Genomic DNA, 11,452 nt, shown 5'->3' on the forward strand with positions numbered 1-11,452 from the left:
AACAAGGTCCTGGGAACCCTCCTTGGAAACAGCGCAAGATTCCTCAATGCTTCAATCCCCTCCTCCTTCCCTGTCAAGCACTCCCACATCCCTTTACTCATAAAAAGAAACACTTTGCTCTGCCTCAGAAAGAATTGTGATTATCTGTTCAAGGACAAAGATAACCCTCAAAGACATGTCATAGGTCACTCTAGTAAGAGTGAGGTTTCCTGTTCTCCCAAGAAACAGAAACATCTGTTCTTTCATCATTGCCCCCATGGGTAATAAGCCTAGATTGTATTCCCTCCTCTCTCGGGATGTCCTCACCATAGAGCAGGCTAGGACAGTGCAGGACCTCAGGGAAAACAGCCTGTCCTGGTTTGTTCTAACCAAGAGGGGCACCTTTTCACTGTCTTGCAGCTAACTGATGCTGTCAGATGGCTGGGGCATTGTTTGGCTGGTTAGGCCACTCAGCCCTATCCTGCTTAAGCACCTGGACACAGGGAGCAATGGGTTTGTGTTCTGGGACCTTTAGGAGACACACCCAATAGTGAATGAGGAGGTTGGAGACAGGCTCAGGAGCTCAAAACAGACCTTTGTGACTTTCTGATGGGCTGACCCTCTACCCTCCCTTCAGAAATAAAGAAGAAATATTTATACTATAGTCGAAAAATAGTAAGAGCTGATATATGAACTCCTCAGAAGAAAGCCTTTGAAGCATAAAGTAAAATAACATATTAGTGGAATGTACCCATTTTTAATGAAAGATATCCATTTACAAACTTACTCAGGATAAACAGACTTGACACTATACAATATAAATAGTTGGCTTCAGAGTCATTAATCAGCAATATTGGCTTCCTTACAGTCATTGCACTCTTCTCTTTCTCTCTTTGAAGTTGGAAGGCATGTATTCTCCAATGCTTTCCTCATTCTTCCTAAAATACCTTAAGCCTTACATCTTTGGAGGTAGAAAGTAGCTGGTAGGCATAAGCAATGACCCTGGAGTGACTCATCATTCAGAATCAGCAAGAAATACACTTTTTGCTGTTTCTCCTTTATGTTGGGGGATTAAAGCAACTTAAATTTTCATGACTCTTAGTTCTCATGTCTGTCTCTTTTCCACATCACTCGAGTCTTCTATTAGACAACTGACTTTTGTGATTATATTCATCCTTGCCAAGAGTTGACTTTGCAAGCAGGTAGCCAGCTCTCTTGAACTTTCTAGAAGGAGAATTTCTTCTCACTTAGCACACCTGGGTAAGATCAGTCCTACTTGCCCAGTAAAAGCAAATCTGAAAATGTTATTTATTCTACCACTTCCACCATCCTCCATGGATCATTAATCCATTTGGGTTCCAATAACTCAATGTGTCACCCAAGGATGGCATCCATGATGGTGCTAACATCTCTGGAACTTGGACATATTCTGGCTTCAGAAACTATCTGACAAAAAATATATGAACGGTTTGGTAACTGTTACCCCCTAAATGAAGGTACCTCCTTTCAACAGGGCAAATTCAAATAGTCTGTACTGAAATGACTCATCTTTATGTAGAAGGACTTTAATTTACCTCATTATACTTCAGAATAGAGAAGACACAAGACACTAACTCTTCCTTCCTTTCCTTTTTCTCACATGTGCTGATGAAACAAAGAAAAAAAGATGAGCGAAATCTATTTCTGGGATATAAATTTGTTTAGAGTGTGGAAAATCAGAATATTATATAGGGCAACAATGATCCTGGCTATCCAAATAATAAATTTCTTTATTTCCTCTACTAAAAATAGAATTGTTAAGGTGGCCATAAATGTAAGAGTTACTCCTGGTTCGCCGAGCGTTCGGGGCGATATGTAGTGACTTCCGTAGGGCGGAGTCTGGGACGGAGATGATGCCATCATTGTTAATGTTCTCTTTTGGATTTCTTGTTTCTCGGTCAAGTTCATGGCATTGCCATTTGTGAAGAGACCTTCCATTTATCAATGTACGGTATATTACGGTATGTTCGAAAAATGTCATTCATTAAAAATTTAATTTAAAAAAAATGTAAGAGTTACTCAATAATTTTCAGTAACTGCAGGCATTCTAATTATTAGTTTCTAAATAAGAAAACTAAGGCCAAAAAAAAGTGATGATTTTTACCTCAAGAAAATAATTTATAATTTAAAAAAAAACAAACTTCTCAACCATAGTCAAAATTAACTCCTGAGAATAGTCAGGACACATCTTCACAACAGCAAGCATGTCCTGTATCTAAATGGGAGACAAACCATCCCTCCTCCAATGGGATGGAAGACAGCTGGAGTTGTCTGATACATTTACAGTATGTCACCTCTTAGACTCTGTGGTTCATAAATCAAACATTACTCTATTTTATCTCAAAACATGACCTCAGATTATGCCATTCTTATGCCAGTTAAGTTTAAATAAAATCTTGTAGATATTATAGCAATGGTTCTCAATCAGGGGACATTTTTTTCTAATATTGGCACCTAGTGGGCAGAGGCCTGGGAAAACACTAAACATCCTACAATGCACAGGACTGTGCCCCACAAAAGAATTATCTGGCCTAAAATGTCAACAGTGCCAAGATTGGGAAAACCTGTATTAGAGAAAAGCTTATAAATGTCTCTTGTTTCCATTTAAGTTTATGATATGCTTTTATCATTCAACCATTCACCAAATATTTATTGAGCATCTATAGGGCACTGGGAAGAAGAAAAACAAGGTCACTGCCTTCCTGAGCCGCACAATTCAGAAAGGAAATAAGTCAATAAGATAATTGTATTATAGATGGTGGTATCCAGTGTAAAAGAAATAAATGGGAAATGACAGAGAGTAACTGGAAGGTGATTAGATAGTATGGTCAAGGAAGACTAACCTTCTGAGGAAATAAGGATGTTTTGTTCAGCAAATAACAGAAACCCCTAATTCAAGTTGGCTTAAAGAATAAGGAAATGTTTAAATTCACATAACTTAAATCCAAAGATAGGGCTGGTCTTAGGACTAGCTTAAAAACTGGGCTCCAACTTCTACCCAATTTTAAATGCCAGCTTCCTCTTCAGGAAGCTAATAAAGTGTCTCATACTGATGGCCCCTACACACTCACCTGTTCTAATAAATAGTTAGGATGGACTGATTAAATAAATAGAGGCTATACAAATGTACAAATCAGCTTCCACAGAAATAGGAGTTGAAGTTCTGGCTTTTCTTAAATAATTTTACTAATACTATGATTTATGGAATGCCTTCAAACATACTAGATGTTTTATTTATATCTAATGGTTCTAAATTCCCATCAAGATGGGTATGCTCTCCATTTCACAGATGAGGAAACTGAGGACCACAGAAGAATTGGAAGACTACATACCTATTACCTAATAATGACATGTTTAATGTTTTACATACATTTTCAATTATTATATACAGCCTATGAAGTGGAACACAGGAAGGCTTAGTAATTTCTCAAGGTCACACAGTTGGCAAGTTAATAAGTTTATATAGTCAAAATTCAAGCCCATGAAGTCTAACTCCAGGAGGGCTGGTGCTCTTACAAGCTGTACTGCTGAGTACATTACTATTGCCCCAGGACTTACACCTGATCCAAATCTATCTGGCTCCGAAGAGTAAAAACTGTTTCTTCCTCTTTTGTGTACAAGTTTCTTCATATAAAATATGGGAATCAGACCCAAAAAATCTCAAAGTTCTATATCTGTTCAAAAATACTATTATTATTATACTCACCTGGCATGGGAGCAGGTGGTTTTCCTAGAGCAAGGCTCACCCTTTGCAAATCCTGAAAATATTATTTATTCTACCACTCCGACCATCCTCTGTAGATCATTAACCCATTTTTTCCAAGAACTCAATGTGCCACCGAAAATGGCACATTGCAAGCAGGTTGCCAGCACTCTTAAACTTTCTAAAAGGAGGATTTCAACTCACTTGGCACACCTGGTTAAAACTAGTATGACTGCCCAATAAAAACAAGTCCTGAATGGGATCTACAAGTAACTTGGTGGCAACTAAATCAGCACATAATCTAGGTGTGCTGACCCCTGGGATTTTCCCAAATGTGGGAAACTTGACTGCATAATTTGTGGTAGAGTGGGACTGGTTCACATTCAACCCTAGGGGGAAAAATACTATGGTCTATGGATTTTAATATAAGGTTTTGATATGCATAAAAAGTGGTGGTGGGGGAGTTTTTTGGTAAGGTCCAACAAAAATAATTATACTTAATTACATTTTTAAATTTAAAAACGCAATCACCTTGTCAGTAGATTGGAGTATTGTCCCATACAGCAAAAGGTGGCAGGTTCAGCTGCTGGTTGGGCTTCTATCATTATTTTATTAGGAATCCTTTCAAAGAGCAAGACTTTTAAACTTAAATAAAAGGGGTATAAGATGGAGGTAGAACCGGTGGGACTTTCTCACACTTTCTCCCAGAATCAAGCTGGAATTAAAACTAAATTGGGGAATATTCAACTGAAGATTAGCTTGAGAGACTTCTTTTAAAAAGAAGGGCAGAACCCACTTTAAGACTGCACTTGTATAACAGTTCACACAGCATGGCCAGGCTTGTCCCTCACAGTGAGACAGCCTGAGAAGAAATACCAGTGACGAGTGGGACAACAATCAAGACCCAATTTACAACAGGAGAGCCAAAATAACCACAAAAAGGACACTTCTAGAGCATCCTGCTCAGGAGTGCAAGGAGCCTACACCACAGTGTCCCACAAGATATCTATCCTACATGATAGAGGTAATATTCAAATTGACCCTCATGCCATAACACCATCACAAGATGGTGGCACACACAGTGGGGGCAGGGCTGGCTGCTCGGCACACCTGCTACCGCAGTTCCTGTAGCCCCATGGGGCAGCAGAAGGCCCGGTAGCCACTCCACACACCTGCCACCAGGGTTCCTGTGGCTGCACCAGGGGGTGAGGCCTGGCAGCAGGTGCACAGAGCAGCTGACCCTGCCCCTAGGCAGGGTCAGCCACTCCATGCGCCTGCCCCTGGAGTTCCCTCAAGCCCCACCGGGGGGCAGGTCCCAGCTGCTGCTCTGTGTGCCTACCTTTGTGGTTTTCACAGCCCTATAGCGGGTTGGGAGGTCCAGCGGCCATTCTGCATGCCTGCCACTGGGATACCCATAGCCGTGCCAAGGGGCAGGGCCCAGTGCCTGCTGCCAGAGTCCCCTCAGCCCTGCCAGGGGGCAGGTTCTGGCTGCCCCTCCACATGGCTTCCACCTGGGTGATCAGGCTGGCAGGGGAAGACTGTTGGGGGCAAACAGGCCACCAGAGGAGGGCAATTAGGCATCAATCAGGCCAGCAGAGGAGTGGTTAGGGGGTGATCAGGCTGGCAGGCAGAAGCGGTTAGGGACAATCAGGCAGATAAGCGAGTGGTTAGGAGCCAGAAGTCCCGGATTGTGAGAGGGATCCCAGATTGGAGAGGGTGCAGGCTAGGCTGAGGGACACTCCCCCACCCAGTGAACAAATTTCATGCACTGGGCCTCTAGTCCTATCCAATAAAGAGGAAATATGCTAATTGACCTTCATGCTGTCACAAAGATGGTGGCACCCACAGCCAATAAAGAAGGAATATGCTAATTGACTGCCATGATCTCAAAGATGGCAGTGCCCACAGCCACAAGATGGCAGCACCCAGTCCCCTCAGCCCTGCCAGGGCAGTAGGCGTGTGGCAAGGCTGGGCCTGCCCCCAAGTGGACCCAGCCACTTTGCACACCTGCCTAAGTCCCCTCAGCACCCCAGCCACCCAGGGCCAGCCCGAGGCACAGGCAAGCTTCGATGGCAGCTGCCCAGCCATCCATGGATGCCCAAGGCTCAAGTAACCAGGGCCGGCTGGGGCTTGCACTGCTGGCAATGGAAGTAGCAGAGCTGTGATGGGCATTGTCTTCCCCTGACCAGCGGGTCACCTTCTGCCCCTGAGGGCTCCTGGACTATGAGAAGGGGCAGGCTGGGCTGAGGGACCCCTTCTACAGTGCATAAATGTTCATGCACCAACCAGATCTCTAGCCCTACCTAATAAAAGAGTAATATGCAAATTAACCATCGCTAGGCTACACCACAAGCCACACCCACCAGTCACGCCCACCAGCCAATCAAAGTGAGTATGCAAATAAACCCAACCAAGATGGCTACCAGGAGGGAGGCTTGGGTTTCCCTGGCAACGGAGGAAGCCAAGCTTTCCACACACCCTAGCCAACCCAGACCTCCACTCTAGGCTACAAAGTTTCAGTTGTAGAAGGTAAATAAATTACAGATACCAGGGCCTCTGCTTGGGTCACCAGGGGCTGGCCTGCAAACCACCACAGGCCCTCAGGCCGCCCCATGCCCCATATTACTCTTTTATTAAATAGGATATCTAATATTAAATAGGATATCTAATAAAAGAGTAATATGCAGATTGACCATCACTCCAACACACAATATGGATGCCCCCATGTGGACACAAGATGGCCACCACAAGATGGCCAGCAGGGGAGGGCAGTTGAGAGGGACCAGGCCTGCAAGGAAGGGTAGTTGGAGGCGATCAACCCTGCAGGGGAGGGGAGTTAGGGGTGACCAGTCACTAATCATCCAAGAGATGCAAATCAAATGACAATGAGGTACCATCTCACACCTGTCAGAATGGCTATCATCAACAAATCAACAAATGACCAGTGCAACAAATGACCAAACCAGAATTGTGAGAAATGCCAAAGGGTCTGTGTAAGAAGAAGAAACACACAGAGAGGAATATAGCCATAATGAATAAAAATGGCAATAAATAATTGCCTATTAATAATAACCTTAAATGTAAATGGATTAAATGCTCTAATCAAAACATATAGGGTAGCTGAATGGATAATAAAACATGGCACATATATATGCTGTCTACAAGAGACTATGTAAGAACAAAAGATACACAGGATGAGAGTGAAGGGATGGAAAAATATTTTCCATGCAAATGCAAAGATAACTTAAAACACTGGGGTAGCAATACTCAAAATAGACTTCAAAAATGAAGGCCATAACAAGAGACAATGAAAGTCACTACATAATACTAAAGGGATTGATCCAACAAGAGGATATAACCCTGGTAAACATACACTGAGTGGCCAATTATGATCTCCGACCGCATCATAATCTGGCCACTCAGAATGTGTGTGTGTGTGTGTGTGTGTGTGTGTGTGTGTATGTGTATTATAGGCCTGGTGCATGAATTCATGCATAAGTGGAGTCTGGCCAGCCTGGCCAGGGGGAGGGGACATGGGCGATTGGCTGGCCTGCCTGCTGGTTGAACTCCTGGTCAAGGGGACAATTTGCATATCAGCCTCTTATTATACAGAATATACACTGAGTGGCCAGATTATTATGCATTCAGAGATCATAATAATCTGGCCACTCAGTATATATCTTTGGGTGAGGATTAAAAAAAATAATTAGAAAGAGAACAAGAAAAACCCAGCGTATGGAGAAGAAAGGAAATAATAAAAATTAGAGCAGAAATAAATGAGAGAGGGGAAAAAATAAATGAAACCAAGAGCGGGTTCTTTAAAAAGATAAACAAGATTTATCCAGACACATCAAGAAACAAAGAGTGAGGACCCAAATAAATAAAACCAGAAACAAAATCAGTGAAGTAACAACAGACACCACAGAAATGCAAAGGACTTAAAAAAACAAAACAAAAACAAAAACAAAACAAAACAAAACAAAAAAAAACTATGCACAATTCTACACCAACCAGCTGGATAATGTGGAGGAAATGGACAAATTCTTAGAAAAATAAAATCTTCCAAAATTGAATCAGGAAGAATCAGAAAACCAAAATAGGCTGATACAACTGATGAAATTGAAGCAGTAATTAAAAAAAAACTCTAAGCAAACAAAAGCCCTGGTCCAGATGGCTTCACAGGGAAGTTTTACCAAACATTCAAAGAACTCGCACCAATACTCCTCAAACTATTCCAAAATATCCAGAGGAAAGAACACTTCCAAGCTCTTTTTATGAGGCCAGCCTTATCCTAATTCTAAAACCTGATAAAGACACCACAAAGGAAGAGAATTATAGGCCAATATCCCTGATGAACATAGATGCTAAAATCCTCAACAAAATATTAGCAAATCAGGTCCAGCAATATATTAGAAAGATCATACACCATAACCAAGTGGGATTTATTGCAGGGATGCAAGGGTGGTACAATATTTGCAAATCAATAAATGTGATGCAACACATAAACAAATTGAAAGAAAAAAACACATGAAGAGCCCTGGTCTATGTTGCACAGTAGTTAAAGCATAGGACTACGCACCAAAAGATCAAGGATTTGATTCACAGTCAAGGGCATGTACCTGAATTGTGAGTTCACTCCCTGCCCCCAATGGGTGCACATGTGGGAAACATCCGATCGATGTGACTCTCTAACATTGATGTTTCTCTGTTTCTCTCTCTCATCTTCCCTCCCTCCCTTCTACTCTCTGAAAAGCAATGGAAAAAATATCCTCAGGTGAGGATTTAAAAAAAATCACTTGATCATATCAATAGAAGTAAAAAAAGGATTTGACAAAATCCAAAACCACTTATGATAAGCACTCTCAGCAAAGTGGGAATAGAGGGATAATACCTCAACATAATAAAGGCTATAGTAGTATATGACAAACCTATAGTCAACATCATACTCAATGGGCAAAAAATAAAACCATTAATCATAAGAAGAGGAACAAGACAGGGATCTCTACTTTCACTGCTCTTATAGATAATACTGGAAGTCCTAGCCACAGCAAACAGGAAGAAAATTTTTAAAAAATCCACATTCGAAAGGAGGAAGTAAAACTGTCATTATTAACAGATGACATGATACTGTATATAGAAAACCCCTAGAGACTCCACCAAAAGAACTACTAAATTTAAAAAATAAATTTGGCAATGTAGCAGGATACAAAGTTAACACCCAGAAATCGGTGGAATTTCTTTTTTTTGTTGTTGTTGTTATTATTAATCTTCACCCTAAGGATATTTTCCCATTGATTTTGAGAGAGAGTGAAGTGGAGAGGGAGAGACAATGATGTGAAAGAGACACAGTGATTGGTTGCTTCCCACATACCCTCGACCAGGCAGGCCCAGGAGACTGCAACTGAGATATGTGCCCTCTATCAGAATTGAACCTTGGACCAGTCATTCTGCAGCCCTCTATCCACTGAGCCAAACTGGCCTGGGCAATCGATGGCATTTTTATACACAAAAAGAAACTAACAACAACAAAAAAATCCATTTATAAATATAACCAAAAAATTCAGAAACTTAGGGAAATAATCCTAGCAAAGGAGATAAAAGACCTGTACTTGTAAAACTAAAAGATGTTGAAAAAAGAGATAGAGGAAGATGTAAGCAAGTGGAAAAATATATCATTTTCATGCATTGGTAGAATTATCATAATTAAAATGTCCATACTACCTAATGCAATCTATAGATTCAATGCAATCCCCATTAAAATAGCAACAACATATTTCAGAGACCTAGATCAAATACTCCAAAACCTCATATGAAACCAAAAAAGATCTGAATAGCTCCAGCAATCTTGAAAAAGAACAAAGTTGGAGGGACCACAATACCAGATATCAAGCTCTGATCCAAAGTCATTGTAATAAAAACACCCTGATACTGGTATAAGAACAGACATATAGAACAGGACAGAGAACCCAGAAATCAACCCAAGCCATTATGTTCAATTAATATTTGACAAAGGAAGAAAGAACATACAGTGGAATAAGACAGTCTCTTTAATAAATGGTGTTGAGATAACTGGACAAGTACATGCAAAAAAAATTATACTAGACACCAACTTACACCTTACACAAAAATAAACTCAAAATGGGTAAAACACTTAAACATAAATTGCAGAACCATAAAAATTCTAGAAAAAATCATAGGCAGCAAAATCTCAGACATTTCTTGTAGCAATATATTTGCCAATATATCTCCTAGGACAAAGGTAACAAAGGAGAAAATAAACAAATGGAATTACATCAAACTAAAATGCTTATGCACAGCATAAGATACCATCATCCAAATGAAAAGGGAGCCAGTATCTGGGAGAACATATTAGCCAATAATACATCTGATAAGAGGTTAATTTAAGAAAATATATAAAGAAATCATAAAAGTTAACAAAAGGAAGATAAAGAATTCAATTAAATGGACACTTCTCCAAAAAGAACACACTAATGATCAATAGATATATGAAAAAATGCTCAAGGTCACTAATTATCAGAGAGATGCAAATTAAAACTACAAAGAGGTAACGACTCACACCTGCGAGAATAGCTACTATCAATAAATTAGCAAACCACAAGTGGTGAGAATGTGGAGAAAAGAGAACCCTCCTTGTACATTGCTGGTGGAAATGCAGCCACTATGGAAAACAGTGTGGAGTTTCCTCAAAAAAATTAAATATGGAATTTGACACAGTAATCCCACTGGGATAAATTCTAAGAATCCTGAAACACCCATTAGAAAGAATATATGCAGCCCTATGTTCATAACAGTAGCTAAGATCTTGAAACAGTTAAGTGCCCATATGCAGATGAATGGATAAAAAAAGTTGTGGTGGTGGGGGCAGGTAAAGGTATATGGGGAAGGGTTGGGGATGCTGGGCGGAGGTTAACGGAGGGAAAAGGAGATATATGTACTACTATTTGTAATGCTTCAAACAATAAAAATAAATAAATAAGTTGTGGTACATTTACTAAATTGAATATTTTGCAGCAGTAAACAAGGATTTCTTACCCTTTGAGACAGCATGGATGGACCAATAAATTATTATGGTAAGGGAAATAAGCCAATTAGAGAAAGACAAATATCACGTGACCTCACGTACATGTGGAATATAATGAACAAAATAAACTGACGAATAAATTATGTCAGAGAAATGGATGCATGCAACAGACTGACATCTCAGAGGGTGGCGGTAGTTGGGGGTGTGTGATTAACCAAAGAACGAATATGAATATATGCATAGCCCATGAACATAGTATCATGGAGAAGGCCTGGGTGGGACAAGGGCCAGGTAGAGGGGGACGATGGGAGAGGGGAAATTGTGGACATCTGTAATACTATTAATAATAAAAATAGTTAACAAAGGATACAATCATCTGTGATAGCTACTATTATTGCCCCCATTTTAGAGGTGAGTTAAATGCAGTACCTGATTAAGCAAGTTGTCTTATGTGCTAGGCCACCACAAAAAACATGAAACAACAACAGAAAACACTTCGAATTTATTTTATATGTAAGATAACCCGGGTTTCTAGTCTTGTCTCTGATTTAACCTAAGGATTGCCATTCTCATCAGGAGTTAGATTTTTTTACTTTAGGTAACAGCTCCTAACTTATCTAGTTGTGTGTTTGAACTGTGCTTGTACTTCCATGAGCCTGAGGGAAAGCAAGGTTATCAGGCAATTAGAC

At 40.4% G+C, this 11,452-nt stretch overlaps 1 long non-coding RNA gene across 1 annotated transcript in view; it reads right to left on the reverse strand.

Annotated features, from left to right (window-relative positions):
• The window catches only part of LOC311619937, a 342,372-nt gene that overhangs the window by 172,439 nt on the left and 158,481 nt on the right, over positions 1–11,452 (reverse strand). The window lies entirely within an intron of this gene.

The sequence above is a fragment of the Pipistrellus hanaki genome (assembly GCF_964339955.1).
Source record: "Pipistrellus hanaki genome assembly, chromosome: 3".
NCBI lineage: Eukaryota > Metazoa > Chordata > Mammalia > Chiroptera > Vespertilionidae > Pipistrellus > Pipistrellus hanaki.